The sequence below is a fragment of the Balaenoptera ricei genome, chromosome 2, assembly GCF_028023285.1.
Source record: "Balaenoptera ricei isolate mBalRic1 chromosome 2, mBalRic1.hap2, whole genome shotgun sequence".
Taxonomy (NCBI): Eukaryota; Metazoa; Chordata; class Mammalia; order Artiodactyla; family Balaenopteridae; genus Balaenoptera; species Balaenoptera ricei.
In genome coordinates this window covers 123,280,204-123,306,590 of record NC_082640.1, presented here as the reverse complement: position 1 = coordinate 123,306,590, position 26,387 = coordinate 123,280,204, and the positions used below count along the sequence as shown (strand labels likewise).

The window sequence follows — 26,387 nt, the reverse complement described above, 5'->3', positions numbered from 1 at the left end:
TTTGTGATTCAGCTCTAAAGAAACTCCAAACAATGAGGCAAGCAAGGCAGCCCTTTCTATAAAGTTAGGATTCATTTTCAGCTTGTATTGGTCCAGGGACAACTTTATTGTTGCACAGTAGAAGAACCTGGGTGCTCAGGGGGATGCTCGGTGCAGGAACTATTTCAAGCCCTTCTGAAAATGTAAATAAGAGTTCTAAAACATAAAGGCATAATTACCAAAACAGAGAACAGTCTCAGACCACCAGGAATAGCTGGCTTCGCTTATTTTCTTTCCACAAATATTGAGTTTACTAATTTCCCTTGCCTCACTGTTGAATAAAATCAATTTTCTTAGTAGAGCTGATCTCTGCTTTGTTGGAGGTTAGATGTGAAGTTGATATGCATCCTTAGATATACTGTTTGGGAGAAAGCCTTGAATATTTAACCCTACATCACAGCAAGCCCTCCTTTCACCTTCCTGTGGGGCGTCTATTGATTCACTATTTGACAATCAGAATTCTCCATAGGTTAATTGACATATTTGGAATTCATGGCAAAGAAAATCTGTGCATTATTTTAAAACTCCTGTCAAATTGTTTGTAGATACGGTTTGATAACAACACCTGTTTTTCCCTCTCTTGGCCGATACAATCCATTGAGAATCCTGGTTTAAAGAATTTCCCTGCAGAATTGTCAAACATATGTATTTGTATTTCATTACTCGGGTAATAGCTGATTTGCCAAGTTCATTTACTACTAGTTGCTTCTCAAACATCTCAGTGGGATAATTAAGGAATACTAAGAACTGAAACTGTACTAAGTTAGGAGTGGGCTGGAGCCATTGCCCAAATCCCAGTCCTGATTAAACTGCTGTCCAGAATTAAATATTCAATAACTGAAATGCTCTTTTCTTCCTTTACTCTCAGCAACTTATCATCAAGAAGATGGAGCTACTTCCCAAGTTGCGCAAAAGAGACGCCCCCCCCCCCCCCCAAATTATCTGCACAAATCAGATCAAAATCCTGCAGACTTTCAAGTGAAAAGTATTTTCACTCAAAATTGGTAATGGTCTAAATGGTGCCTTTTCTCAGTGGATATACACATGGGGAGAGAAAATAAATAGTAGCTCCAGGAGTATGCCTTGGAAGGGAGTAAAGAAAGGCCAGACACAGTTCAAGGTTATAGCTGAACACAATGGCACTGATGAGAATTTGGACAGCTAATACCCTCTCTTGAGAAATTGTGAATGTGAAGGATTCTGGAGAAGAATGTTGAAGTATGATAGCATTAGAGTTTAAATGCTCTCAAAGAATCTTGCTGGCTCATTGCACAAAGAAAAGAGAGATATTTTAATCATGAGCTATCTATCATCACTTGAATTTGAAGGCCTGTTGTTTGAAGTCACAAGCTACTGACTCCCATGATGTAAGTTTTTAGGTCTCTTGCCGGAACAAAAAAGGTATGAAAACGGGGGAGGCGGGTAGGGGGCTGGGGGGAGCACAAAGAAGCCAAATGGCCATGGACCCGACAGAGAGAAGATACTGTGTCTGCAATGCTGGCTCCTTTAAATTTTGTTCAAGGAGAAGAAAGAATAATTGAATGGCGAGTTTCTCGGACTCTTCCCTCTGGAGAAAATGGGAATATATGAGAGAGAGACGAGAGAGAATGTACTTAAAAATAAACTATTGAGGAGTACAAGCCCCATTGCTATCATAAGACAAACACATTTGATTCTTCAGTCCGTAAGTTTTCGAGCTCACATACACATTATAGGAAAGAATACCCAGGGACCCAAAACAAAATTCTGTTTAAAGTGCAGGCACCAAACTAGGAGACGGCTGAGCTCTCGTGTTAGACAAAGAGTCTAATGTGAAAGGGCACTCCTGATGATGATCCTCCATTATTTCCCATCTCTCCTGTTCCGACGTGTACTTCTTTTAGACATACAGCTGATAGACTCAAGGGGCCCCTTAATAATTCCTTGGAGGGCTGCACATAGTTTTCTATCCACTAGGCATTGGGTGCTCAGAGTGGAGGTTTTATTGATTTTTCCCAAAGTGAAAAAGTTACCTAACTTAGGACTGACATGATCTTGTTTTACCCTATTTCATTACATGAGAAAATTGTAGTTTTTTTTTTTTTTTTTTTTTTTTTTTTTTTTTACTCTCTCAATGCCCAGGAGCCCAGGCTTAAGGAGGGGAAACAGTTCAGACTCTTCAAATAAAATAAAAGTAAGACAGAAGAGCCGAGAGCTTCTCTTGTCACATTTCTACAATTTCCGGCTTTCAAGCCGCCACTTACAAGCCACTTCTTGACATAATCTTTAGGCTTAAGCATGTGGAACAGTGGACCAACCAGCTTAATAAAAAGACAAAGATGATACGCAACTAATGGACAGGGCATCGCAACTAGGTGTTAACACATCATTCATTGAACTAAATGCTCTTTCAAACTCTGCAGCAGAAACAATTAAAGTACTGACGGCAGTCTTAAGTTGCTTCAAATTGTCTGGCACAATTGATCCACAATTATCTTTGTACTCCCCGAAGCCCCCGAATGCTACCTTCCTCATTGACTTTAAATTTCCTTCACAGTTCTCCAACCTGTGTTCTGGCATACTGAATATCTGACAGACTGACTATCCATTGGAGAAGGCCATTTTGATAATCTTGGAATCCTAAATATCCCATTAAAAATCCGAGCTGTATGCCCCTTGAATGCTTATAACCAGCTCTTCATAACAAACAAGAAATCTTGCTGAACATTTAAAGATGAGTTAAACTTTAAGACAAAAGAGATAAGCTGTTTTTCCATTAGTTTCATAACACAACTTGTTAGGGAAATTCTGTGACACAGAATTTATGGCAAAGAAAGAGGCAAATTCTACTTCCAAAGTTTTAACTTTAAACTGACCCATGTCTGGTATGGTCAAGGAATTTTGTTCGCTATTTTTGCATCCTTGGGCCAAGACTCTGATGGCCAATACAAACACTGTTAATGAAACTTCATTTACATGGCTCTTTGGACATCTCTTTGTTAAAAAGAAAACTCTGAAGTGGCTGATTTATCAGAATTGCTGTGAAAAGCCTCTGAAATACAACCAGATGTGCTTTGTTTCCAAGGTGTTGTGAAAAGGAATTTGTTTTGGGACACAGGCAGAGATGTGTTCATTAACACTCTCTATCTTCTACAAATAAATATCTTTCTAATTTTTTCTTTTTACTTTAATCTCCTCCCCCCCCCCTTTGTTGTTGATGTCTGGTAGGAAATTGTGCACAGTTATATGAGTGAAAAACCTCGAAGATGGAGAGAATCAGGTGTCTACTGTGAATAACGGTGCTGTTGCCCTCAGAGGGACACAGTATTTGATCCCAACTGAAAAGTCATTTTTAGCTGTCATGTGAAGGTCTGCAGTGGGGTATATGCAGTGGACTCAAGATCACTGATATAATTTAGTCACGCGAACAAGACAATGCATGGATTATCTTTTTATCTAAACTTGTACATTTGATTTTTTTCTCAATTAGGTTCATTCTGATATAGAAATGGTGAAGAATATTTTAGCTGGAACCAAAATTGCCAAGGTTCTTTGGACTTCACAAAAGTAAAGGCTAAACGGTGATGAGGGTATCAGTGTCATCATGGAACAAAAAAGAAAAACAACTTTTATTTGTGCAGTATGTGAGGAATCGTCATCAGGATCTCATATTTGCTATCTTAGTTCAGCTTTTCTAATAATGCTGTGAAGATCTCTGCATGGATTTCCATGTATCTTTTTAAAAATGTTTATTAAAATTGCTACTTGATACGATTTTATTATTTTGTACTGTCGAAATTTCTATCCTCTCTGAATAATAATTCACATGGTCTATCGAATATATATGTGATGATAATAAGTCTATATATATCATACATTCCCTAATTCTTTGATGCTTTGCTTGTGGCTTGGGGGAAATGTTAATATTATAGAAGGTGTAGTTTCAGGAAATAAGTACAATACTGTTAACAAACATATTAATATTTAATATTGGAAGCCTCACTCCCACACATAATCTCTCTTCACCTGCTTACTTTTTTTTTCTCCTTTGCACTTATAACCTTAAGTACCAGATAATCGACTTGTTTGATTGTATTTTCTGTTCACTGTCTATTTCCCTTCACTGGAATATAAACTCCATGAAGGCAGGAGGCTTTGATTTATTCACTGGTATAACCTCAGCACCTTGAATGGTGCCTGTCACATAGCAGCTGTTTAACAGATGCTTGTTAATGAACGATTTCACTAATAAAAAAGGGTAGTGCAAACACTGAATGCAGTTTTCATTCTATAATTCCTTGATTCTATCTTTCCCAATAAGTTAATGATGGCCCCATAGTCTATGTTTAATAATCACCCTAGGGAATATTGCTAAAGGTGTTAAGTATTAATTGCCTCAAACACAGTGGGAGGTATACATCATTGGAGAATTTTTAAGTCTTGTTTAAGATCTTATACAAGAAGCACTGCTTTTCACATATTCAACATTTGAGATATTATCATCTGACAAAGGAAGGCACATTTTGGGAAATGCAGTGACTACTTCTGGAATTCAATATTTTAACTGCATATAGTTCCCCCTTCAAAAGTAAATTCTATACAGCTATTACTTTCATTAAGATAAATGAGGACTTTTAATATACTTACATGATTACAGATTCATATTCATTCTCATTCTCTCTTTTTCCCTCTCTCTCTCTTACTCACACACAAAGGATGGAGGAGAAAGAACTGTCAGAAAGACCCTGATATAAATGTATAAATGCAAAGAGGAAGGAGCTAGAAGTCCTGGATTGTAGTTTTAGTTTGCTAGTACCCAGGCAAGTGATCTTGGCCCTTAATTTCTCTTTGAAGATTGTTTTGTCATTGATTAAACATTTAAGATCCTATCACTCTCTAACAAGTCTGTAAGCCCACAAATGGAAGGTAGAAAAAAAGTGGGAAAAGAAAGTTAACTTGTGTAAGTGATTCTGATGATAGCCTTTCAATTTTTGATGGATTAAAAAAATCACTAATTCCCATATTGCTTTATCATGTCGCATTCTTTATACCTAGAACATTATTATCATTATTTAGAGACAACAGAGTTCACGTCTGGTCCCCCAACTCAGAGCATTGCCTTTGGTGAACAATTCTGTTGCCTATATAATTAATCAGAGGAAATTTCAAAAGAGTTGATACCATCAATCTCTTTTCCAACATATCTGACAGCTTATTTCATCATGCCTTTGGAATGATGCCAGACAGCAAGAACTAGTAACTTCAGGCAAACCTTGTCCTAACAAACACCTGCTTTGTTACCTACCCTGCTGGATACAGGTGGTTCACCAGAAACAAGCCAGTATAGAGAATTTCATTGTTACTTCTGTATCTTTAATCAACTCTCCCTAGCGTCTTCGAAGGAATTCATCCCTACTTGTCACAAGTGGACCAGGTAGCAGCTCCCCTACAGTAAAGGAAAGACTTTTCCCTACTGTATTAGAACCTCCTGTATGTTGGCTACTCTGAAGAGTGGTCTTATCTATCATGTTTATACCTATGGCTTTCTGCTCAGAAATTAAAATAAGCTGGTGATGACTGGGAAAACTTAGGTTGATTTATATTTTATATTTTTAATTAGTCAAGACCAACAAGATGATTATATTATTCCCATTTAAAAATTTAAGTAATCAAAGCAGAGCAAGTGCCAGGGTCACCAGTTAGGCTCCTGCGAAGACCAAGATTACAATACAAGAGTTCTTGGTACATTATGTTTCCAATTATATAAAAGGTTCTCTTGCACTAAGACAGATCCTACACAGTCAAATAGAAAACACACTGGATTGGAAATCAAATAATATGGATTTTACCACTAATTTACTATAACACCACAGGTAGTTATCCCAGTTGTGACTTCATTCATTCAATATTAATTTATGTAATAAACAAATACCCAATCTGTGCACACATACACGCATGAAATAGGCAGAAAGTAGTTTCAAGGTGACAGATTGACAAGAGAGTGTATAAACCACATGTACAATGCTGAGGGGATTCAAAGGAATTGATCTTAAGGGGCTCTGCTAGGCTGACTGGTTTTGACATCTGGTCCTTCCATTCAAAGTGACAATGACATAATTAACCAAATTATAAGGTTGTTTTGGACTTGTGAAAATACAGCTTCAAACGTTTTTCTGGTCTATCAATTTTGCTATGTTTGAAATAAAATGATTACTACTCTAATTAATAAAATGAAAACAAACTATGTAGTTCTTCTCAAATGCTGTGGAATAGTCTATGCCAGTGATTCTCCTTATTTTCTATGTCAAGGACCCTTTGAGAATCTTATAAAAGCTAAAAAACCTCACCTCCAATCATAAAAAATAGGTGAACACAAAATTTTGTATCAATTTCAGGGATTCAGAAGGTCCCCAAATCCTATCCCTGGATCTCAGGTTAGAAATCTGTGTCCTAAACTGAAAGGCGACACAGCTTCAGGAGGATATCCTCATTTGCTGCGATGATCTTGATTCTAGCTCCACAATCCATTTATTCCACAGATTTTATTAAGCATCTAAGATGTGCCACATGCTGTTCCAGGTGATGCGATATCACAGAGAACAAAACAGACAAAGTTTCCTGACCTCAGCAGGGCGGAAAACAGACAATAAACAAAAGCAATAACTAAATTATATGGCACGCCAGTGGGTGATAAGTACTGTGGAAAAAAATTAAGTTGGGAAGGGGACTGGGGTGCCAGGGAGCATGGAGCAGGAGGTTTGTAATTTTAAACAGGGTAGTCGGGGAAGTCCCCCCGAGCACGTGACATTTAAACAGACTCAAAGGAGATAAAGGAACAGCCAGCTAGTTGTCCTGGAAGAGTATTCCAGGTAGAACACACACAAGTGCAGGGGTCCTGAGAGGGTGGAGCCTGGTAAGCAGGTAGGAGGGCTGGAATGGAGTGAGAGATGGGGAAATAGGAGGAGATAAAAATCAGAGAAACAGAAGGCGTGTGGGGAGAGGACAGTGGCAGATCACAAAGGACCTCAAAGGCCTTTTGACAACTTTGAGACGGAAAGTCTTTGGAGAGTCTGAAGCAAAGTAACGTGATCTGATTGATGTTTCAACAGGACCTTGTGGCTGATGGGTTGTGAGGCAAGAGATGCGCAGTGATTGGGTCACTGCAGAGATTCAGAGACAGATGACGTGGCTTGGGCAACAGTAGTAGCCGGGAGGGGTGAGAAATCGTCAGATTTTGGATGTATTTTGAAGGCGCATCCAAATGCTGATGTATTCTATGTGGAGTATAATTTTAAAAAAAAGTCGAGTATGCCTCCAGGGTTATTTTGGCCTAAGTTGCCACTCACTTCAACTGCAGGAGGAATAGAATGGGAGTTAGTGGGTGGTGGTAATCATAATACAAGCATTCGAAGGTTTGCTGGAAAAATACTGTTCACTATCTATTCTACTTTGTAGGCTGATCTAAATTTCTCCACTTTTACTTATGACCAGTATTTTCAGCAGAAAATTGGGCTTACTATTTTTACTTTTATTTAGTTTACAGTTCAGTGGATCCACCTCTCCCCATAGAGCCTTCCTTGACTGGTCTAGCTGCCTCTGAATTCACAGCCCAATTTGGCCATGTACTTGTTGTTTAGAAAACTGTTCTTTAAGTGTTACATATGTTTTGATGTTTTAGCTTCCTCATTAGAATGTAAGGTCTAAAAATGCAGCATCTATCTCCAATCCCTCTTTTGTATTTTACCAACTGTACCTAGCACGGTGCTAGGTACCAGGCAAGTAGAATTATTAATACAGTTTTGGCTGATAAAAAAAAATCTCTACACTGTTCTTCCTTACAGCAACTTCCTTTCTTTTCATTTTTGCACTCAGCTCTGAAAATGGAACAGCTTGAGACATCAAAGCCTTTTACAATTTGACTAAGTTTGTATAATCGGTGAAAAGATAAACCGCATGCAACACGTTTGTGTCTCAATCCCTTTCCTGAGCTACAATCTGGGTGTTAATAACTAAGGCCAACACTTGGGTGAACTCAGTGGAATCTGAAATTTTGATTAATGCTACAACCGCATTCATATGATTTGCGTCTTTGAGGGAGGATCAATGTTTAAAGATCTGTCAATCCTGTTCTGTAGAGTTTGAGTGTTTGATCCTTTTAGCGTTTCTTTATAATTTTCTTACAAGTGAAACATCAGGTTCATTATCAATTGATTAAATTGGCAGGCAGTCAAGTAAAGAACAAAATCATATATGGTTGCCTGAATTATTAAGGTACTAGTAACTTCATCATGTTGGCACAGCAGAGGGCTATTAAAGATTACAGTAAATGTTTCTAGCACTTTTAATAAAATGGCTTTTTTCCCGAGAGTTCATCTTGCATGTTAGTGGTAAAGAGAGCTTCTTTCTATGTTTCCACTTGATTGATGCATACCAATTCTGGACCTAGTAGACTTTACTTAATCTGTTGTATCCGACTTATGTTTATTCCTACTCTATTGGAACGCAGTGGTAATCAGGAGAGTTCCGAGGCAGAGAACAGTGGTCTGGAAGATCAGGAGCAAAACACCCGGGGAGAGAGATGGGGTAAAGCAGACAGATGGGCAATTCACATCATTTCTGGCTCAGGCAAGTGGTTACTGGTCATTGTGCCTTTCGCAGTCATTAAAATTTACCTATTTTAAATTCTGACACTGGACTTTTCCAGCTCTTTCTTTTCTCCCTCATTATAGGCTTGGAGCAGGAGTTTATTTCAAAGTACCCTCCATTACAGACCTGCCATTTGCACTGTGTCCTCTTTCTGAGTGACCTTTCCCCTCTCGGAGTCTCGTCATTTCTAAAACTTGAGCACTTCAAGAGGAGAGGATGTGAGTGTTGGAGGAAAGGCGAATGCATTTACTTGTGCCTTTTTCTTCTTTCATCTGTTTCACCCCTTGGAATTTGCTTATTTTGGTTTTGATAAGGAAAGGGATATTTCTCTAATTTGTGAGTTATCCAGGTCCTTTATTGCTTATTCTTTGACTGCCTTTACTCAGTTTTAGGTAACCTATGACTTGCTACCACATCTCTCGGAAGAGAAAGATAATTAGGAAAATGCATATTAGCCAATTTCAGAACTTACTAGCTATCTATATATGAAATTTTATGAAGATGGGGTATGGAGATAAATAAAATTAGATTTCTCTACTGTAAGATTTAAATGGATTTATATTGTGTCTTTTATTATCATGAATAATCCATTAAAAGATTTACACACAATGATTCAAGGTATGCGGACTACTATCAACCAGACAGGAAAAGAAATACTAGACTTGAGACTCAACTAATGTGATTTTACACACTCTGATGTCCCTATATTTTAGCTGCGAAAAACGAGTATTTTTTGACAGTATTTGGATGCCATAATATCATAGCTAACTCTTCCTTCAAGCCCAAACTTAAGTTCTGTTTCCTCCGTGATACTTGCCCCTAATTCAAAGCATCTTTCAAGGTCCATAAATATGACTTCTTCTTTTTTATAGTTCCATATCCACTTCTACTTTACCTTTACCACCTGATGTGTTACTTATTTCAACCCCACCATTTCACATAGTTGGACAGTCCTTGAAGGCAGCATCTTGTCTTTAAACAACTTTCACATAGGCCATAGTCACTAGTATAGTTCTAGTTGCCATAACCATCTAAATGACTAATTTGTAAAAAAAAATATATGTCTTTTGCTAATGGCAAAGCCTTCTCATATCTGATCAGATTTATTAACTTTCTAGCAAGCTAGTTGGATGACATATCACCTCATGTTAGCTTTAGATTGCTCATAAAAGTAGGAAAAAATTACTCTGTTAACTAAGGTCGCACGTGCCAACCATTTTCTGAGCCCACCTTTGTTAGATAGTTGGCTCTCTGAGAAGAATGATTGCCTGTTTATTTAACAGTCAAATTGAAAAAGAATAAATCAATAAGGCCAACCCGTAGGGATAAATTCGTAGCCCAAGTGAACTTTGGAAGACTCATAGAATAAAACAAATATATGGGGCATTATAACTGACCAAGTTATGTATATAATAATGTTGACTTTTAAAAATTAATTTTGAAATAAAAGTTAATGAGGAAGATTCTAAGTTTTATTCACATCTTATCTAAAGTCATTTTATTCTAGAAAAATTGTTAACGTTCATCTTCACCACTTCTTTGAAATCAGTCTTTCTATATTCACATAATGTCCACGTGCACACATATACACAGTGCATATACTTCTATCTTCTTGCTCTCACAGAAGCGCATCCCTATTTTCAAAGAGAGAGAGTTTATCTTTTTAAGGGTGTGAGAACAGAAGCAAAAGAACGAAGGACCTCTCCAGTTCCATTTTCATAATAGAATTCTGTTGTTCTGGAATGATTTATTTTTGAATGAGGAAAAATGTAAGGAACTTGGAACACAGACAAAAGTACCTTCTCATCAAAGGTTGTCTATCGTTTCATGAATCACATGTGATGGATGAGATTTATGAATTAGAATCTGTGTCAAGAGATTTACAACATACTAAATTAGTTATGACATCTTCTCGTTGGTGCGCGTAAACTTTCAACAAAATATCTATATCGTCAGCACAGGACCATGGTTGTCCCAGTTCCTTCATTCCACTGCAGCACATCCAGACCCTGTCACTGTAGTTGATGAATTCTTGAAGGAATGGGCCCAGATCAATTAAAATAAACACCACAAGCTGATTTATCAAATCTTTTCTGAATGCTCTCAGAAAATGTCAAAAATCTGATCCATTGACAGAGAAAAGTCAGAGAATCGTGGCAGCCTATGGGATCACAAGACCTTTTCAAAACCATCATAAATCACCACAGAAAACAAATGGGGCACCATGTGATAAGATTTCTTCTGACAGCTTTGCCTCGGCAAAGATATATATGAGATAAACGGATACCTTCGTCTATACCCAATTGCCAGTTTACAAAGTTCCAAGTTGTCAAACTGTAAAATACACCGGTATCAAAGTCCTTCCAAATAATATACCTTTTCTGGGTATACAAGAATGGATTTAAAATAACAACCCCTTCAGTTCTATTTCATTGTTGCAAGCTATGCAATATCCCTGATGGTGTGTGAGCTTTCTAAAAGAAAGTGCAAGTGTATGTGTGTGCGTGTGCGTGTGTGTGTGTGTGCGTGCACACACGCACACACACACAGAGCAGGCTCCAAAATTTACCTTCATATACATCCTTGTCTGAACTAATGAAACTTTCTTCACTTTCCATTATTAAAAGAAAACTGCTTTATAGCACTGAAGTGCATCCAATCAAGGTACCCTTTGTTTTTTTCTTAATCATCCCAGTCTTGTCTCATTTCATATAGGTTAAGAGCACATTCAGAGACAAGGAATAACAGGTTAACCTATTCTAATCTACATCAGGAACAGACAAACGCTTCCATTAATGAGTTTCTGCAAATATTCTCAAACCCTATAGGTAGAGGTATACTGTAAGAGGCCTTGGATTTCAGAGTAAATTTTAATTATAAATTATACCTCATATACTCCTCTATAGGTGGCAAATAAAAACTCACATAAATATTAGAAATTTCATATGATATACGGAGCTGGTTTTCCTGATTCAAAGGAGCCAGAGAGCCTCATTCTGAAAGTAAGACTGAAATCTGAGTCAAAGCAATGGCATCTATAAATTCAAATTTATTATGAACATCTACTGTTTCCACAGTAAAAAAGAAATTGAGCTTAGTCTTATAGGTTTCAGATAACTACTTATTTTTCAAAGAGGAAGCAATCCTATGGACTAGAGAAACAATTCCCTGTGCTACACCCACAACTGACAGCATCTCACTGATTCTCTTTCTACGCCTCTAAGGCCTTAGTCAAATTTTACCATCTCAGGAACATTTCTTCTTCAAATATGGAAGGTCTGATTTGTTTGATGACTAATCCAAGTTGCACTCACTAGAAAAGTAACCTTGCATTTCTTGGTCCTGCCACTAACCAGTTTCTATGAACCATGGTAAACTAACCAGTTTAAATAGTGCGAAACCATTTCATTACTATCAAATATCTGGGATGGGATTCTAGGATCAGGTTAGAGTAGATATCCTGGAACATGTATAGAACAAGATTTGACACTTCTCTTTCAGGATGGTTTAAAGAGAAAATTCATTGTTGAAACTGTTCAATTATTTTGTAGTTGATCCAAGGATTTAGTTTGTTCCACAAACATTTGTTGAGACACCTGCTGTGTCTCACGCACTGGGCTTAGACTCCAGAGTTACCTTGCTCAACAGCTATCACTCAGTAACGTTTTGCAGTTACTAATGGGGAAATAGAAATGTCACCCCTTTTTTCTTTAACTGCTCAGTAATATTAAGTGTATTTCTCGGGAAGTTAAATGGCAAAGACTCTCAGAGACCCTTTTTTGCCATTTAAGGTATCAAAGAATGGCCTTCCTTTAAAGCAATAGTCAACAGGGAAGAGAAGATACTGTAAAAATCACTCTTACCAGGATGTCTAATTTGATAGCCCTTTATCTCAATAATTACATACACTTTAGGTTAGTGCAACATGAATTTCCACCCATTCCTTCACAGCAAATGTTAGGGTCATCGATGGTTACTCTGAAATATCTATTAAATTTGAAAAAGAACAGGAGAGGCACATTACTTCTGAAGGGTGCAAAGCAATTGTGCCATGTGCAAAGCAGGAGAGATACAACAAAGATTACACGTGGCAAAAATTGTACAGATCTTAATCTCAGCTAATACTTTAAGCTGTGGGCAGCATCTCTGTGGGAAGGTGGGTGTTTTTTGTTTGTTTGTTTGTTTTGTTTTTTTACAGAATTTCTTCCCATCTGGAATTCTGTCTCCTGAGGAGGAAGCCACAAGTCCATTCCATGGCCTTCAATTGCTCTTGTACCTTGCCAATTTCAAAATACCAACTAAAAATAAGTCAGTAAATGTAATACACTAATAAAGCTTGAGTGCTTGGCTCTTTTCCAGACTTGAGAACTTGATCACGCTGGCTGCAATGGAAGCTTTGATTTTTTGTTTAGTGTAAAGGAAAATTACTCTATACAGTTTTTAATTCCCCAAGGCTACCCTAAAAGCCTTCCTCAAACTTCTAAGGTGCCTGGACTACTATTTGAGCTTAGAAAAGCTGTTGGCAAATCCCAGTGAAATTTTTTGACAGATTCATCTTTTAGCCTTTGGGAAAGTGAAGGTGCTGCAGGCAAGATATTTGATTAATGCCATGAAAAATAGTGTTGCTGGCACAGCTGGTATGTTGGGAGAAAAATTCATCACTAACTCTAAAACTGCCATGTAATTTTCTCCTCACAGTTCTTTTCCTCACTTGACAGAAGATTTGCACAGGACAAACTAGGCTGACAGAGGACAAGTCAGCCAGATGTTGAGGTATCTCTAAACATGACAGATCACTATGTTTTAGTTCAGATTAATTCGCTTATTAAAGGTAGACCTAAATCACTGGTTGTTGTCAAATCAGTTGTCACCACCAGCAAATCATGTCACATTTCTGAACAAAAATGTTTCCAGTTTTAAAGAGTTGCTCTAACCTCAGCCCCTCTCTGCTGAGAGTGAGATTCCAACAAAAAGCACAGGAGCTTCCTTCTCACCAAGGCAAGCATTTCAAAATGTGCATTTCTAGCTCAGCAGCTAGTCAACCACTTGCTTTGTGTGAGGCTAGGAGGAACAGGGAAAGTGTGATTTCAAAGTCTGACAACTGCCAAGCTCGAATGGCTCTGGATTTGTGATCTCACCTTCTCCCCTCATCCCTTGTCCTTAGCCTTTCCATAGTGCTCTACTGGGTGTTACCATGCTCCTGACATCAGCCCGTGGCCAAAGGTAAACAAAAATTCATTCACCAATAAAGAAAATGTCAAGAACAGCCTTCGGAATCAGCAGGTAGTATAGCTGTTCCATAAATTCATACAAAGCATCTTATCCTGTAAGGGCTGGGTGGCCTCTACCAAATGCATTGATTCTTTACCGCTCAACTCACAACAGATCACATGTCCACCTTATGAAGTCAGGACCACCACTGGCCCCAGTTGGCAGGCTTAAGCAAAGTGTCAAGGAGTAAATAAGCCACGGAAAATAGCTAATCTCTCCATCCCAGGAGGTTGAATTAAGGGATGGGAAAAGCTACCAAAAAGAGCAGTGGAAAAATTGATGGCAAGCCTGCTTGCACTGTGGTTGCCTTGTGAAGGGAGAATGGCCATTCTTTGGAGCTCATGGAGAATTGGTGCTCCCGAAAGCAAAATTCCCTTTAAAAGTGCAATAAATCAAAGGAAAGGACCACCATAAAAAGCGACATTTCTGCCTCTTGTGTTTTTCTTTTTTCTCTTAAAGACCACAGTTTAGTAAATCAAGGTAGGTGTATATAGAGTAGACATTGACTTTATAGAAAGAATGGATGGTTATGGGGATACTCAGCAAGGACCCTGGATTCTTAGTTCTCGTTTTGTTGGCTCAAGATCTAAATACGGCACTAGGTTTCCCAGCTAATAAGCAAGTTGATTTGTGCTACTTTTTGACTTTATTCAAAACCTATAGCCAAAGGGCATATGCAATGGAAAGGTAAGTAATCGATTAATAAAATTAAACCAGAATTAAAATGGAAATCATCTCTTTCGGCCCATATTTCTGTTCATGGTACCTGCACTTTCCAGGTCAGAGTCACCAGAATTGACACTTGAGGTGAGCTTTGAGTTCTCTCTCTCTCTAATATCAAATCAGTGCCCAAGTCCTCAATTCCTCCTTCTTAATCCCTTTCCAAGCCCCGTCCTGACCTTCTACTTCTAAAACCTGACTGTAACAGCTCTTCAACCTTCCTGCCTCCCATCTCTCTCCTCTAATCCATCGTGTGCGCCACAGGCAAATTGAACTTCTCTTAGTATTACTAAGTTTATGCCATTCCCTGCCTTAAAAACACTCACTGACTTTCTGTTGTCAATCAGATAAAGTACCAACTCCCTAGCCTATAATTGCTAGTGCTCTTAAATCAAGTCCCAATATATACTGCTTTTTGCCCGGCACAAACCTAACTGTTGGGCTGCAGTCAATTATTTATTGCCCTTTGTCATCTTGGTACCCACTTCATCTAATGTTCCCTTCAGCTGGAATGGCTCTTTATCAGCTCTAGTCATTGAACTCCTACCCATCCCTCAAGACCAGTCTTAGTGCACCCTCTTCTGCGAATGCTTCATTGTATCCCTAACTCCTCTCAACTTTCATAGTTCATTTTTTCCCTACAATTCTCATGTTGTGTCTCACTTTCTGCTTTGCACTGTAATAATTTTTGGAATGTATTGAAGAGTCAATTCTTTGGGAATTTGGATAAAAAAATATTCCCTTTCATAGTCTTGTAATTTTTAACCAAATAGGTACTCAAAATATGTTTTGAGTGACTGAGTTTGAAAAAGATTCAGTTATTTTAAATAACTTAAATTCCAGAAGTCTCTGTTCTTTAAATTGAAATTTGGGATTTGAGGGCTGAATAACCAGATAATGGCTTGAATTCTTTAATTCTTTTTTGTTCTAACCTTCAAATAGGTAACAGTGCTTTAAACTACTGAGATCCATAACCCCAGGCGACTAAGAATGTGGTTCTTGAACCAGGCAGTATTCCTGCTTGAAATACAAGTGTGGACGCAAGGCCTGCAGTGGCTTGACCTCTTACTCCTGCCATCCTTACCATCTTCACCTCTCCAGGGCTCTGGTCTTTCTTCTTTCCATGTTGCCACTCAGGAGACCAACAGGAAATTTAGGGCAGTACTGAGGATGTTAATCTCTACCCACCGATATACAACACAAACATAATTATCTGTGGGAAGCTCCGTGTAGCTTTATCATGCCTATTTAGCAATTAATTACTTCTACAAATATTTTGGGTCCCCTATAAGGTGTCAGGAACTATAACCCAGTAAGAGACTTAACTCAGAGATGCTCAACAATTGCCCTTCAGCCAGATCCTGAGAAGTTTCTATTGGTCGAAGAAGCTCTCAGTGACATGCAGGAAATAAACTATATTTTTTTACATGGGTACAAATTCAGTGGAGAAATGTCTATTTTATAAATTTCGGTCTTCCAGGATTTTTTTCTGATTTTTAGAGCTTAGCATACTTTAGTTTCATGGACCCCCATGAAAGCATCACAAATCATGAGACAGATCCTACTAGGTGATAACTATTATGAGAGAGAGAGAGCATGTTTCTGGCCTTAAGGAATTTACAGTCTGACAGGTAGAGGTGATAAGACAAGCACACATGTAATTACCATATAAGAAATAACAAAAGTGCCATCATAAAAATACATACATAGCAACACGGAGGTTCCAAAGAGACTTGCAAGCCTTGAGGTCAAAGAAGCCCTCATAAAGTAGATAGACTGAATTGGACCTTGAAGGACAGATAAGAGTTTTTGACAAAGAGGTAAATCATGAATTCTGGCTCTGGGGGTTAGAAAGGCTTCATGGAAGCAGGTAGAAAAGGATGAGTAGCATTAACCTGATGGATAAAAGGGAGAAGGATGGCCCAGGAGGACCTGGCCAAAGTCGTGGATGTGTGGCGTACTCCACGGACCGCACAAACGTGATGGGGCTGGAACACAGGAATGGGGGGAAGTGGAGGATGAGGAGGAAGTGTTGAAACAGGAGCAGAATGCGGTACCAACAAAAAAAGCAGTGGAGAATTTTTCAGGTGTGGTTAGAAGACAGCAAATTGTCCAGTCTGCGAAGGGCATAGAGCACACATTATGGGACTCATGGCTGTGAGGTTGGAAAGGAGACAAGGAGGAACACTGAACAAACCCATTTCTCAGGACCTCAGTCTTCTTGGCAACCAAGGAGAGAGAAGGTTCCCTTTTGATCCCAGTACATCATTGCTCTTATGTCCTCAGAGGATCTCTGTTTCCTATGTCAGACCCAGACAGACCGGGTTCTGTCTTCCAGACAGAAACTTCCAGAGTTTCTAAATGGTCTCAGGGTGACCTCTCCTCTGACATGCAGGATTTGTAGGGCCAGGAGCGTGTGCTCTGGAGTCAGCCTGTCTGATTGGGTCCCTGTTCTCCCACTTACAGTGGTGAGAATCTGGGCCAGCTGCACAATCTCTCTGTCTTGTATTTGAGCCATATGTAAATTCCCACTGACTGAAACACAGTAGTCACTCATTAAAATATATGTGGAATTAAAATTTCAATTACCTCACATTGCTGCCATATCCCTACCAAGAATTATAAAATGTGAAACAAATAAAATCAGCAAGCTCTTCGAGTTTTTGTAGGTTGATGGGATTTTCATACCCCTTGTTTTTCTTCCGAGTAATTAAAAGGAAAAAGAAAGGAGGGGGAAAATTAAGAAATCCTAACATTTCTTTATTCAGTGATTCTACCTTGTTAAAAATTGTGAGTGAAAGAAGCCTCATATTTCTCATTTTAGGACATAGAATATGTGAATAAAACTTAGAGTTTTATTTTAAAATTAATTCCAAAGTAAACATTATTATAGACATAACTTGGTCAGTTATAACGCCCCAAATATGAATTTTGTTCTATGAGTTTTCTTCAGTTTACTTGGGCTACAAATTTATTCCTGGAGGTTGGTTATTGATTTCTTCTATTTCAACATGACTGATAAATAAACGTGTTTGTAGGGGATAAACAGGAGCAGAAGAATCCAAATCATCTATTTTTTTGGGGGGGGGGCAGTAGATTTCATCTAATCTTGGCAGATACATGTTTTAACTCTAAACTGCATTTTCTAAAATGGAAACGTTGTCTTTCAATAAGATACCACCCTTAAAAAGCCCTCCACACCCCACACTCTGAATCCACAAATGGCAAACAAAGATTTAAAAAATAAGTGTATTTATTTTTCAGCAATACTATCTTTTAAAGCCAGATGAACTAAAATCCCTCTAAGGGAGAATTTCATTAATTAAAAAAAGTGGCGTAAGTGCTTTGTAACTTTGCCACAGAACATCTGTTTGGACGTGGATGTAATTGGAGAGGTGAAAACGGTGTCCGTGCCAGCGGAGGGTAGAAAAGACAACAGGTTTCAGGGAGTGGGGAAGGCAGAATGTGGGCGGTGATAAAGAAGAGGCTCAGCTGGATGTGTTGAACCACTTTGAGCACAAGTGTGAGTAGAGAGAGAGAGCGCGCGCGGCTGAACAGTGGGGCATGGCTGATTCAAAAAGAGGTGATTTTTTTTTTCCTTTTCATTGTCCCAGCAGGAGCTTTCTGACCAGTCGTCTCCACTGTCTCTCCCCACCAGCCTCCTGGGTTTCCAGAGCTAGCAGACACATGGCAAGAGGGGGGCAGTGTCCCGGTACACAGTGCTGTGCATGCAGGTACCCCTGGGTCCCACATGGCACCTGGGGCAGATTCTAGCGGCTCCATCAAGAGACATCCAGTCGCTTCCCCAAGAGGCTGCAGGACCAGGCTGCCCACTTTCACATTTCAGTCAGAATAATTCAATTAATTTCACTCGACAATTCAAAATTAATTTTTTAAAGAGATGATTTCATTTATTTTTAATTGATTTCCCCTCGTAAAGCTTTTTAAAAAATAGATTACGTTAAGCTAAATGAACTCATTTAAATGAATTTTCACAAAAGTAAAATAATCATCTCGTTTATCATTTAAAAAAAGCAATACAATGTGACCAATTTTACTTGAAGACTGAAACATTAATGACGATGCAAGTTTTACAAGAAGAATAATTTGACCTTATTCATCTTGATCAGAGATTTATTTTCACAGACAACCACGTCTAGCTCACAGGGATGACTGGAAAAAAATGTACTCAGGGAAAGTGAGTCATGCTGTTAGTAAATACCTGGGACCTCCTTGAGGCAGTAAGAGTTAGAGTTAGCATTCCTCAGGGTCTAGAAGTTCTGGAGGTAAGACTGTGCTTCTGGTTCTACATTTAATTCCTCCAGTCTAAGACTCCTCCTCCAAAGTAGGCATCTTGTCTCGCCTCCCTTCCTTGACAGGGTCTCTTCTTGTGTAACGTGCAACATTCAGGTGTTGTCAGGGGTTCAGTGGCAAAAAACAAAAGCAAACCCACAACCATAGAGTGGTCTGTTTGGCTCATAGTGTCCCTAGAATCAAATAACAACCACTCCACTTTTTCTAGTGTCGCTCTATACTGCCGCTGGTAATTTGCAAAACATTTTCACATCTGCTGTTTCATAATGATTCAGTTTTGTACGACAACCCTGGTGTTGCAGGGCACCCATAGCTCTGTGTTTTTAGGGAGCTCTACTGGCTTCTTCTGACTAGAAGGATACCATTTAATCATAGGCACTAATGACTTAGGAAGCGTCCAGGGTGTGATGGGAGGAGGCAAGCATCCGCACCTATGAACTGAGCATCATTCCCCCATTCTCTGCATACATCTTACTCTTGGTTTTGAGAGCACACAGGGTGAAGATAAAAAGAGTGATCATCTACTGGAAGAGAACTGTAAGCTGCTCCTGTAGTCTGTTGCCTTGAATCCTTGGATAAAACCTTTAGGAAAATCCCTGATCTAAACTATCTCTAAAATTCAGCATTTCCCCCAACCGCCCTTCTTAGCTCCTTGCTAATTAATGGCCCGATATTTGGAGAAAATGTTACCCAGCTTCAGTCACTAACCCTAGTAATCAAATGAAGTTAACACTGATACTTCGATACTGAACTTTGATACGATGTTTAGGACAGAAACATGCCTGCAAGTTAGGTCTCATTTTTCAGCAAGGTGTTGGAAGATTATGGAGATAGGAAATGAAATTTCTCTCTAGCCACATTGCTCTTGTGACCTTTACTTCATAGCAATCAACATGAATAATCAACAGTTTCATTTTAAAACTTCTTTTTCAGTATTAGTGGGAGACTTGTAAATTATTTAAGGATAGAATCATGTACTTTTTTGTTTTTGTTTTTGCCATTCAAGAGCATCTCTAACTGTGGGCCTTGGCCAGAAATAACCCTGTTTTCACTAAAAAAGGAGAGAAAAAATGTACTTTGTGAGCTTGTAAGAGGTATTTTGCCAGTGACACTTGGGAACAATGCTGAATTGATGAAGAGGAATATCATGAAAGTTCATCTTCCAGGCAAGGCAAATGGAATTATCTAGTCACTCTATACCACACACAAAAAAAGCATAGTTAACTTTCCAAGCAGATATATGCAATTCTGGGAAGATAAACCTGGGGTTGGCAGATAGATGTAGTTTAAGATACCATTTTCCTTTTCATTAATAAATTTATATTGTTCAGCTTAGAGAGTCTTTGAACTCATTTATTCCTCTTCCTGGGTTCTCAGACTTACTTGAAACATTGGTTTGCGAGGGACCATTATGACCTGTCGCTAAAATAGGAAATGAAAAGCAAATAGCTGTCACTAACTTGGTAGTCAGAAAATGATTTAAAAGATTAGACAGTAACTCTTCTGCTGAACTGAGGTCTCTATACATTTTTTCCCCAGGTAGCATTACATTTGGTTAAGGAAATACAGACTTAAATAAACAAATGAACAAATCAAAACCCCGGCTCCTACCCATGTTTCCCCACCCAGCATTAGGACATCCAGGGGACGATGCTTACAAGCTCCTGATTGGGCCAGAGTCAGAGACTCAGCCCTGCAGAATGGGAGGAACAGTGTGTAATGAGGCATCAGTGCCCAGCGAAGAAAAAGGAAAGATGAAAAAGAATAAGAATTAGCCCCTGGTGCTGCAGAACTCAGGAGACCCCACAAAGGCTAATTTCAAATGGCTGGAGCTCTTACATCTTAGGGATGAACTTGCTTCCTGATGCACTCCTAGTTCCCATTAATGTTAATGCTGCCAAGCCCACCGAGAAGAGGATAGAGCTCCTTAGTTTGCTTTCATCAAATTCACTTTTTTTTTTTTTGGTGGGGGAAAATATCTAGTTACCTTTATGAATTAAGACAGGAACCTATGATAATGTACAAACACACTGGGTTGGAAAAGAAAAAGAGAATAACCCACGAGCCATAAATCTTATCCAAAGCACACAGAGGAGATGGCAGCTCATGGAAAGCAGTAGCAAAGATCCTCAGTCAAACTCTTTCCAATGGTCTTTCATTGGGATGAATTCTGAAAATCAGAGTCATATTTTGTTTTTGATACCATTCATGCAACCTCCCCTCTCCCCCCAAAAACCATGCATATCAAAAAACTATTAATGTCTCTCTGGTAAATACTGGGTCAATACTATTAGTATTTTTTTACAAAAAGGAAAACTGGGACAGAAAAAACTTTTCTTTTAATTATTAGAATAATTCAATGAGAAATAGAAGAGGATTAGCTTCCAGGCAGGGAAAGTTTGGTGGTGAAATGAAATTGAACAGATGTAAGTTTCCAGGAGATGGACACTGCAAAGACGAACAACATTTCTAAAACATTCTTACTGTAGTCTCAGAAGAGACTTGATTGATTCAGGGTGGACCCTGTGGGGTGATATGGGTGTGGATCTTGAGGACGTTTTGTTTAATTCCATATGTGCTGTATGTTGGGGTGATTCTAGTTGAGGCCTTTGTGACATGGACGACTGAGTATAGGCATGCAGTGGAAACAAATAAGGGGATGGAATATTTGTAGCAGAATCATGACCCTTTCAAATAGTCCTCTAAGCTGGGCTCTCATCAGCTGGCCCCCCTAAAGCTTATTCTGAACACAGGTGGGAACTCAGTCTCATTACACTGGTCGGCACTATTCCTTATAGCTCTGAATTGAGGAGCACATTTTTTCAGTGATAGCTCTCACTCTTATACCATAACTCCTCATTCTAGAGTCAGAAGCTGTCCATCCTTCATTCACTATATTTTTTATAAATAATGAAACCTAAAAGCCATAGGGACAAGTAACCACATTTGAGCATTTTAAGTCTGCATTTCAGAAACTTGTCTCCACATCTGCACACTCTTTTAAAACTGCTATCTTATTTCTCTTTTTCAATATTTTAAAACTTGATATTGCCTAATAGTGGAATGAATAAACACACACACACACACACACACACACACTGCTATAAAATCATTCAAAGTTCTACCTAAGTGAATGAGAGAGAAAGAACTACAAGTCTAGATAGCAGAGCACAGTCAAATGACCACTATATAAAGTGAACCTGATAGTTAGACCTTCTAAAAATGTTAGAAATAGCCTGTTCTATACCTAGAGAATTTTCTAAAATGTTCAACTGTCCACATTTCTTGAGTTGTATCTAAATCATCAGTGAGTTAACCATTAAATGTTCCTAACAATCTTATTAGGGGGATAACTGACAGACAATAAACTGCATATTTAAAGTAGCCAACTTGCCTAACACCATACACAAAAATGAATTCAAAATGGATCAAAGAACTAAATGTAAGGCCAGACACTATAAAACTCTTAGAGGAAAACATAGGTAGAACACTCTTTGACATAAATCACAGCAATATCTTCTTTGATCCACCTCCTAGAGTAATGAAAATGAAAACAAAAATAAACAAATGGGACCTAATTAAACTTAAAAGATTCTGCACAGCAAAGGAAACCATAAACAAAACAAAAAGACATCTCACAGAATGGGAGAAAATATTTGCAAATGAAGCAACTGACAAGGGATTAATCTCCAAAATATATAAACAGCTCATGTAGCTCTACATCAAAAAAACAAACAACCCAATCCAAAAATGGGCAGAAGACCTAAATAGACATTTCTCCAAAGAAGACATACAGATGGCCAAAAAGCACATGAAAAGATGCTCAACATCACTAATTATCAGAGAAATGCAAATCAAAACTACAATGAGGTATCACCTCATACCAGTCAGAATGGCCATCATCAAAAAGTCTACAAACAATAATTGTTAGAGAGGGTGTGGATAAAAGGGAACCCTCCTACACTGTTGGTGGGAATGTAAATTGGTACAGCCACTATGGAGAACAGTATGGAGGTTCCTTGAAAAACTAAAATAGAACTACCATATGATCCAGCAATCCCACTCCTGGGCGTATATCCAGAGAAAACCATAATTTGAAAAGATACATGCACCCCAATGTTCATTGCAGCACTATTTACAATAGCCAAGACATGGAAGCAACTCAAATGGCCATTGACAGAGGAATGGATAAAGAAGATGTGGTGTATGTGTGTGTGTGTGTGTGTGTGTGTGTGTGTGTGTGTGTGTGTGTGTCTATGTGTATATATATATATATATATATATATATATATATATATATAATGGAATATTACTCAGCCATAAGAAAGAACAAAATAATGTCATTTGCAGCAACATGGATGGACCTAGAGATTATCATACTAAGCGAAGTCAGAGAAAGACAAATATCATATGATATCACTCATATGTGGATTCTAATTTAAAGAAATGATACAAATGAACTTATTTACAAAACAGAAACAGATTTACAGATACTGAAAACAAACTTATGGTTACCAAAGGGGAAACATGAGGGGGAGGGATAAATCAGGAGCTTGGGATTAATATACACACACTACTATATATAAGATAGATAACCAACAAGGATCTACTGTATAGCACAGGGAACTTTACTCAAAATTTTGTGATAACCTATATGAGAAAAGAATCTGAAAATGAATGAATATATGTATATGTATAACTAAATCACTTTGCTGTACACCTGAAACTAACACAACATTGTAAATCAACTATACTCCAATAAAATAAAAAAAACCCTAGAAATACAGGATATGTATCATACATATATGTACCATGATATCATATATGTATATTGCCAACACTAGCAGACACTGATAAATATCTTTTGAAGATGATAAAGTGTCATTAATTTAAAGCATTGTGTTTTCATGTCTATTTTATATTGGACAAAACTATCAATACAGGGATATGAAAATTGGCACCCATTGTATTAAACATCCTAATGCAAAAAAAAAAAAGTAGCCAACTTGACAAGTTTGACATATGTATACACCTGTGAAACCTGCACACTGCAAATAATAAACCAATATATCCATCACCCCCAAAGTCTCCTCAGGCCCTTTGGTCACATATCCCCCTCACCTCTTCTCGACCACTGACTTTCATCCCCAGGAAACTACTGATCTTTCTGTCACTACATGCTAATTTGCATGTCCTAGAATTTTGTATAAAAGGAAACATAATTAATATATACTAATTTTTGTCTGGCTTACTTTACCTAGCATAATTATTCTGAGATTCATTCATGTTGTAATGTGTATCAAAAGTTTATTCCTTTCTATTGCTTTGTAGTAGTATCCTATTTTATGGATATCATATTCACCTGGTGATGGACATTTGGACTGTTTCAGTTTTTGATGATTACAAATAACGCTTCTATGAACATTCATGTTCAAATCTTTGTGTGGGCATCTGCTTTCTTTTCTCTTAGATAAATACCTAGGAGTGGAATGGCTAGGTCATGTGGTATGTATATGTTTAACTTTTAAAGAAACCGCTAAATTATTTCTCTCAAGAGGTTGTATCCTGTTACATTCCCACTAATGGTATAGTATATGAGTGCTAGTTCCACCACCTCCTGGCCAACACTTAGTCATTCAAATAGGTATATAGTGGGATCTCATAGTGGTTTCAGTTTGTATTTCCCTAATGACTAATAATATTGAACATCTTTTATGTGCTGCACTGTCATTCATATATCTTCTTCAGTGAGATGCCTGTTCAAATGTTTTGCCCATTTTTTAAATTGGGCTGTTTGTTTTCTTATTACTGAGATTTGAGAATTCTTTATATATTCAGGATAAAAGTGTTTTGTCAGACATATGATTTACAAATATTTCTTCCAGTCTGTTGCTGGTCTTTTCATTCCCTTAACATAGACTTTCAAACAGCAGGCATTTTTAGTTTCAATACAGTTCAATTCATCAACATTTTTCTTTTTTTGGATAGTGCTTTTGATATCATATTTAAGACATTTTTGGGCTTCCCTGGTGGCGCAGTGGTTGAGAATCTGCCTGCCAATGCAGGGGACACGGGTTCTAGCCCTGGTCTGGGAGGATCCCACATGCCGCGGAGCAACTAGGCCCGTGAGCCACAATTGCTGAGCCTGCGCGTCTGGAGCCTGTGCTCCACAACAAGAGAGGCCGCGATGGTGAGAGGCCCGCGCACCGCGATGATGAGAGGCCCCCACTTGCCACAACTGGGGAAAGCCCTCGCACAGAAACGAAGACCCAACACAGCCATAAATAAATAAATAAATAAATAAATAAAAAAAAAAAAAAAAAAAAAAGACATTTTTGCCTACTTCAAGGTCACAAAAGTTTTCCCATATGTTTTCTTTTTTTTTTTTTTTTAATTTGAAGTTTTTTTTTTTTTTTTTAAATTAATAGCTACTCTATTTATTTATTTATTTATTTATTTTTGGCTGTGTTGGGTCTTCGTTTCTGGGCGAGGGCTTTCTCTAGTTGCGGCAAGCGGGGGCCACTCTTCATCGCGGTGCGCGGGCCTCTCACTATCGCGGCTTCTCTTGTTGCGGAGCACAGGCTCCAGACGCGCAGGCTCAGTAGTTGTGGCTCACGGGCCCAGTTGCTCCGCGGCATGTGGGATCTTCCCAGACCAGGGCTCGAACCCGTGTGCCCTGCATTAGCAGGCAGATTCTCAACCACTGCGCCACCAGGGAAGCCCCATGTTTTCTTATAGAAGCTTTACAGTTTTAGGTTTTACATTTAGGTCCACGATCCAGTTTGAGTTAAAATTTATTTTTTAAATATGGTGAGATGTATGGACCAAAACTATTTTTTTGCATATGAACATCCAGTTGTTCCAGCACTACTTGTTGAAATGACTCCTTTTTTTTCTCTACCAAATTACCTTTTACCTTTGTTTAAAGTCAGTTGCCTATACAGGGAAACCTCGTTTTATTGCACTTCACTTTACTGCTTTGCAGATACTGCGTTTTTTACAAATTGAAGGCTTGCAACAACCCTGCATCTAGCAAGTCTACTGGGGCCATTTTTCCAACAGCATTTGCTCATTGTGTGCCTCTGTGTCACATTTTGATAATTCTTGCAATATTTCACACTTTTTTCATTATTTTTATATTTGTTATGGTGATCTGTGGTCAGTGATCTTTGATGTTACCACTCTGACTCTAAAGGCTCAGATGATGGGTAGCATTTTTTAGCAATAAACTTTTTTTTAGACATAATGCTATTGTACACTTAATAGACTATGGTTTAGTATAACTTTTATATTCACTGGAAAACCAAAAAATTCATATGACTTGCTTTATGGTGATATTTTCTTTATTGTGGTGGTCTGGGACCAAACCCACAATATCTCTGAGATATGCCTGCAAATGTGTGGTTCCATTCCATTGA

At 38.3% G+C, this 26,387-nt stretch overlaps 1 protein-coding gene and 1 long non-coding RNA gene across 8 annotated transcripts in view; one reads left to right on the top strand and one right to left on the bottom strand.

Moving 5' to 3' along the window:
- LOC132359664 (uncharacterized) overlaps positions 1-3,688 on the top strand; it is a 94,595-nt gene extending 90,907 nt beyond the window's left edge. The window contains exon 3 of the long non-coding RNA XR_009500897.1: positions 3,509-3,688. This is a non-coding gene — a long non-coding RNA (uncharacterized LOC132359664). The remainder of the gene's footprint in view (positions 1-3,508) is intronic.
- Positions 1-26,387, bottom strand: part of NPAS3 (neuronal PAS domain protein 3) — an 845,785-nt gene that overhangs the window by 165,958 nt on the left and 653,440 nt on the right. The gene's annotated exons all lie outside the window — the stretch shown is intronic.